Source organism: Pseudophryne corroboree, chromosome 1, assembly GCF_028390025.1.
Source record: "Pseudophryne corroboree isolate aPseCor3 chromosome 1, aPseCor3.hap2, whole genome shotgun sequence".
NCBI lineage: Eukaryota > Metazoa > Chordata > Amphibia > Anura > Myobatrachidae > Pseudophryne > Pseudophryne corroboree.
The window spans coordinates 937101792-937107791 of record NC_086444.1 but is presented as its reverse complement, the minus strand read 5'-3'; positions in this window follow the sequence as shown (position 1 = coordinate 937107791).

Below are 6000 nucleotides of genomic sequence, written 5' to 3'. Positions count from 1 at the left end.
GGTCACCACGCACCATAGGGGCGGGGCCACACCTGTAGTCTGCAGCCAGTGAAATTAATTGCGAGCCTTGGAAATGAACCTGAGGTCACAATTGATGTAGCTGGTAAATCTCTAAATTTCCTTGTAGATACGGGGGCGGCCAAGTCAGTGATAAATTCGACCATGGGCATGAGAACCACTGGTAAAACAATTCCAGCAATGGGAGTAACAGGAGTAGTGCGACAATACCCTTTAAGCAAACCAACAGAGGTTACGATAGGGCCTTTGCATACCAAGCATTCTTTTCTGCTGGCTGCATCGGCTCCGACTAATCTCTTAGGGAGAGATTTACTGTGCAAAATGGGATGCGTCGTATACTGTACTCCTGAAGGTGTGTTCTTGGACATACCCGAAAACCACGCTCAGGAAGCGCAGGATATGCTAGACTCCCCAACAAGATTAATGTCACACTGTTGTTGTAAATAGGTGTCCGTCCAGGGTAGAAGAAATGATTTCCCAGATACCGGAATCACTTTGGACCAAGGACGGACAAGACACTGGATTGATGGCAAATGTAGCCCCAGTAGTTGTGCAAGTAAAAGATGGTAGGATAGCTCCAAAAATCCCACAATACCCTCTGAAGCCAGAGGTGGAGTTAGGAGTTTACCCTGTAATAGAGCGCTTGCTACAACAGGGCATTCTGGTAAGGACGTCCAGCACTGCCAATAGTCCCATCTTCCCTGTTAAAAAGAGTGGGGGGAGGGGTTACAGATTAGTACAGGATCTAAGAGGGGTCAACAAAATAGTTGAGTCAATTCCCCGTAGTGCCAAATCCAGCTGTTATTCTTATGCAAATCCCTCCCACTGCCAAATTTTTCACTGTGATTGACCTCTGCTCCGCTTTCTTCTCGGTACCTCTGCACCCTGACAGTCAATACCTATTCGCATTCACATACAGAGGAGTTCAATACACATGGACTCGCTTACCACAAGGTTTCATAGACAGTCCAAGTATCTTCTCACAAGCCCTGCATGATTGTTTACAGTCTTTCCAACCAGAGAGTGGATCAGTATTGATCCAGTACGTGGACGATTTACTACTGTGTTCAGATTCACTGGAAGCGTCCCTGAGAGATACGAAACAGCTCCTGTTTCATCTTTCAGACACAGGACACAAAGTTTCCAAAGATAAGTTACAATTATGCCAGGCCCGGGTGAAGTATTTGGGACACTGTCTGACACAAGGACTGAGACACCTCACCGCTGATAGAATTCAAGCAATTCGTGACATGACCCTGCCACAAACCCAGCAACAGATTAGAACGTTTTTAGGAATGTGTGGGTATTGCCGTAACTGGATCCCAGGTTTTTCCATACTGGCCCTACCTTTGCAGGAGATGGTCTCATCAAGCAAACCTGATCGGATTTCGCACACAGACGAATCCGAGATGGCCTTTGAGAGACTCAAACAGTGCCTAACGCAGGCACCGGCATTAGGTATGCCAGACTATGGGAAACCCTTTGAGCTGTACGGAACAGAGAGTGCTGGGTGCGCAGCAGGTGTCTTAACCCAGAAGCATGGTGATGCCAGCAGGCCGGTAGCCTACTATAGCGCTCAGCTAGATACGGTAGCGCGATCCCTCCCCACATGCTTGCGAAGCGTTGCAGCAATAGCACTGCTAGTTACAAAAAGCGAAGATGTAGTGCTAGGACACAACCTCACAATTCATACACCACATGCAGTGTCAGCCTTGCTGAATTCTGCCCAAACCAGACACGTCTCATCAGCACGGTTTACTAGATGGGAATTGGCATTAATGGCCCCGGTAAACATCACTATAAAGAGATGCAGCGCACTAAATCCTGCAACATATCTTCCAGGTGTGCCTGGACAGCCACAAAGGGTGAGGATGAGAGTGATGGTGAAGGCGGATTTAGTACAGGGGATGACATGCATATGATTGTATGGAATATTTGACCCAAAATTTCACGGCAAGGCCTGACATCAGTGACAACCCACTGGAAGATGTAGATTTTACTTTCTACACTGACGGTAGTTGTCACAGACAGACGGACTCGGGAGACTTGTGTACTGGATACGCAGTCGTAGATGAACAAGGTACCATAGAAGCAGAACCGCTAGGCCCACCACACTCAGCACAAGTTGCTGAACTGGTTGCCCTAACCAGAGCATGTGAATTGGCTAAGGGCAAGTCAGCCAATATCTACACAGATTCTAGGTACGCATTCGGAGTAGTCCATGATTTCGGAGCCCTATGGCGCCTCAGAAATTTCATGACGGCAGCTGGCACACCCGTAGCGCATGCAGCCCACATCAAAAGACTTCTAACAGCGATACAGGAACCCAACAGAGTGGCTGTTATCAAGTGTAAAGCTCACACATATAGCCAAGACCCGGTATCACTTGGTAACAGCCGAGCAGACGAAGCTGCTAAATCAGCAGCCGGTAACCCCATACAAACAGACAGTACACGACTGATGGTATTTAATACTGTAAACACTCAGAAATTGTGTGAAATGCAAAATTTGTGTTCCCCGCAGGAAAAGGCAGTTTGGAGGTCAAAAGGATATGGCAAGGAGTCCTCAGGACTCTGGACATGGTAAACCAGTGGCACCTAGAGCATACCTTCCAAGTCTAGTGGAAGCGGCACATGGGCTGACTCATCTAGGCAAAGAAGGAATGTGTAAGCTAGTAAGAGCTTATTGGTGCGCCCCAGGATTTTCTTCCCATGCGGGTAAAAGAGCAATGACATGTCTCACCTGCCTGAGGAAGAATATCGGAAAGGCAATACCGACAGAGCCATCCCATATCCCTCCGACAGATGGCCCTTTCCAGGTAATACAGATTGATTTCATACAATTACCACCTTGTAGAAATTTTAAGTATGTTTTGGTCTGTATTGATGTATTCTCAAATTGGGTCGAAGCATTTCCCGCGGCCACAAATACCGCTGTGTTTACTGCAAAGAAAATTGTGCAGGAATTTGTGTGTAGGTACGGTATCCCTAGAATAATTGAGAGTGATAGGTGTACCCATTTTACAGGTGAAGTCTTTCAAACAATGTGTAAGTTGATGGGAATTAATAGTAAGCTGCACACTCCGTACCGCCCCCAGGCGAGCGCGAAGGTGGAAAGAGTTAACAGCACTATTAAAAATAAATTGAGCAAGGTAATGACTGAAACAGGACTGTTATGGCCCGAAGCTTTGCCAATTGTACTATACAGCATCAGAACCACTCCCAGGTCCCCTCTTAATCTGTCTCCTTTTGAAATTCTGTTTGGTCGACAACCCCATGTTATGATTAACCCCCAGGATGATTTGAAATGTAACAATGAAGTAACCGTAAAGTACTTGGTTAAGATGAGTAAGCAATTGAGGAATCAGAATGATAATCTAAAGTTGGTGATTCCTGATCTGCCAGACAGTAATTGCCATGACATTGAACCTGGGGATTATGTAATGATACGGAATTTTCTACGCTCAGGTTGCCTTATTGACAGATGGGAAGGACCATATCAAGTCTTATTGACCAGCACAACAGCATTGAATGTTGCCGAGAGAGAGACTTGGGTTCATTCGTCTCATTGTAAAAAGGTCACTGACCCAGAGAGGTCCCGTGATAAAGAACAGACGGTAGAGGTTGTATCACTAGAGTGTCTGTTCAGGGAGGATTGAGACGACACCTGAGCGCCGAGAATAATAAGACCAGAAGCTTGTCGAACCAGATTTCTTTTTCACATTTGTTATTTTCTCCAGTTCCCACCACCCTCCTATTTCCTTTCCCCCTTCTTATTTTTCTCCTTTTACTCCCCTAAGATGGACTTGCCCCAAGAGACTGTGATCCGGATTTTCCTGTTGACCATGATGTTGACCAGAGCAGTCTGTTTCAGTGAGAGTACCATGGAGGTCGAGAAGGGATCTGGAATGGGTTCTGATGACCAGGATGCAGGCGTAAATTTCCAAGAGCAACATAATCTCCGAGCAAAGGCGAGTATCAGAAAACGATCTGGTAGCATTGATAATAGAAGAAATTGTGAAGGATTGTTAGCTGAAGAGAACTGCATCTGTAGGCACTGTGACAATATAGTTGAGGATGGGTGCATCAAGAAATGTCAGTCCAGTTTTAATGTCCACATGGACCGGCATCCATTGAGTGACTATCACTCCTTAGTGGGTAAAGTGTTAAATCAGACAGACTGTTGTGTATGCTCTCAAGTACCTCAAGGTCATAGCAAATCAGGACTAGTACCATTACCTTTAACTGTAGGAGAGGTACTTGAGCTAAGAGGTGGGAGGCCGGTGGACAAGAGGTTTAATATCTCTAGTCCTCCTAGTTTGAAGCTCCACCAATATCATGTGGATAGGTCCTTAGTGTGCTTTAACATTTCCAATCCCCGAAAGCCGGGAAATTGGGAAGTGTCATGGAGTAACCAAACCATGACCTTTTCATACAGAGCCGACAGAATGCCCATAGAACTTATACGCCAGATAGCTGACCATGGAAGATTTTTTCGGTATAGGTACACCTTGGGAAGTAGGATCATGCGAGTTGGAGAAGTGTCACCAGGATACTGTGCACAGATCGTACAGACTGATACGTGTACTAAACAGATGGGAGAATTAGGGTTAGGAGATTTCACATGGAAAATTTGTAACATGGTAATGTCATACTCCGTCCCATATGTTCTCCCCGATGATGCATATTTCATATGCGGGAGGAAGGCGTATAAGTGGCTTGCCCCAAACTCAGAGGGATTGTGCTATATTGGAAAAGTACTGCCTGAGGTAATGACTGTATCCCACACTAAAATGAAAGATATTCACCGTGGTGCCCAAGCTCCTTATACTCATACTCATTACGAGCACATCGTTAAACGGCACCTGATAGAAAGAACAGAGCATTCGGCCTCTGACCTGATCCATAAATCCACCGGGATTCAATTCCTACTCGCGTTAGATATCACTCGTACCGCCAGAGGAGTGATAAATTATAAATATATATCTGCGCTTGCAAATTTATTAGACAATATCACCGAAATGTATGACGACACATTCAGGTACACTGGGAAAGAGTTACAAGCCTACAAAACAGAACTGGTTCAGCATAGGATGATTCTCAATTACCTCACAGCTGTGACAGGCGGGTATTGTGTTACCCTAGCGACTCAATATGGAATAAAGTGCTGCACGTACATAACAAACAGCACGGAGGACCAGTGACGTGCGGTGAGGTTACTGGTTGGGGAGGCACTGGCAGCTAACAAGCCCTCCAAACACCCCCCCCCCCCCCCGAAAAAAAAAAAAGTGTGGTCCCTCGACACATCAGCAAAACCAGCACTAGGCAGAACCAGCCAGGGGGAGTAATGCCATAGCAGGGGAGACACTCAGTGTGGGGTCCCCCTGCCATAACATTAATCTGCCCCCCCAGCCAGTCAGCCCAGGGTTGGAATTCCTCGGAAAGTGGGAACCCCAAAAAATAAAAGTGGGGTCCCCCCTCCCGAGCAATAACCAGCACTGGGCTGATAGCCCAGTGCTATGCCCCGCACCCCTGGTGGCGGCGGGTGCGGAGTTCATTGTGTTAATATTGTTCTTTACAGGTGGCCCACAGGTCCCAGCAAGCCTGCCCCAGCATGCTGGCACTTGGAGAACCACAAGTGCCAGCATGCCCGGACATAAAGGGCCTGCTGGCACCTGTAGTCCACCTGCAAAGAATAGTAATATTGTTCTTTACAGGTAGCCTACAGGTCCCAGCAAGCCTGCCCCAGCATGCTGGCACTTGGAGAACCACAAGTGCCAGCATGCCCGAACATAAAGGGCCCGCTGGCACCTGTAGTCCACCTGTAAAGAAAATATTAAAATAAAAACACCACACGTCTTTAAAATAAGCTTTATTAAACCGGACCTTCACCTGGGGGCGGCGGCCTTTAAGCTCTTTTGCGTGGCCGCCGCCTTCCCAGGGCTTCCGGCGTCTTCACCTGGGGGGGGCGCCACCTCCCCAG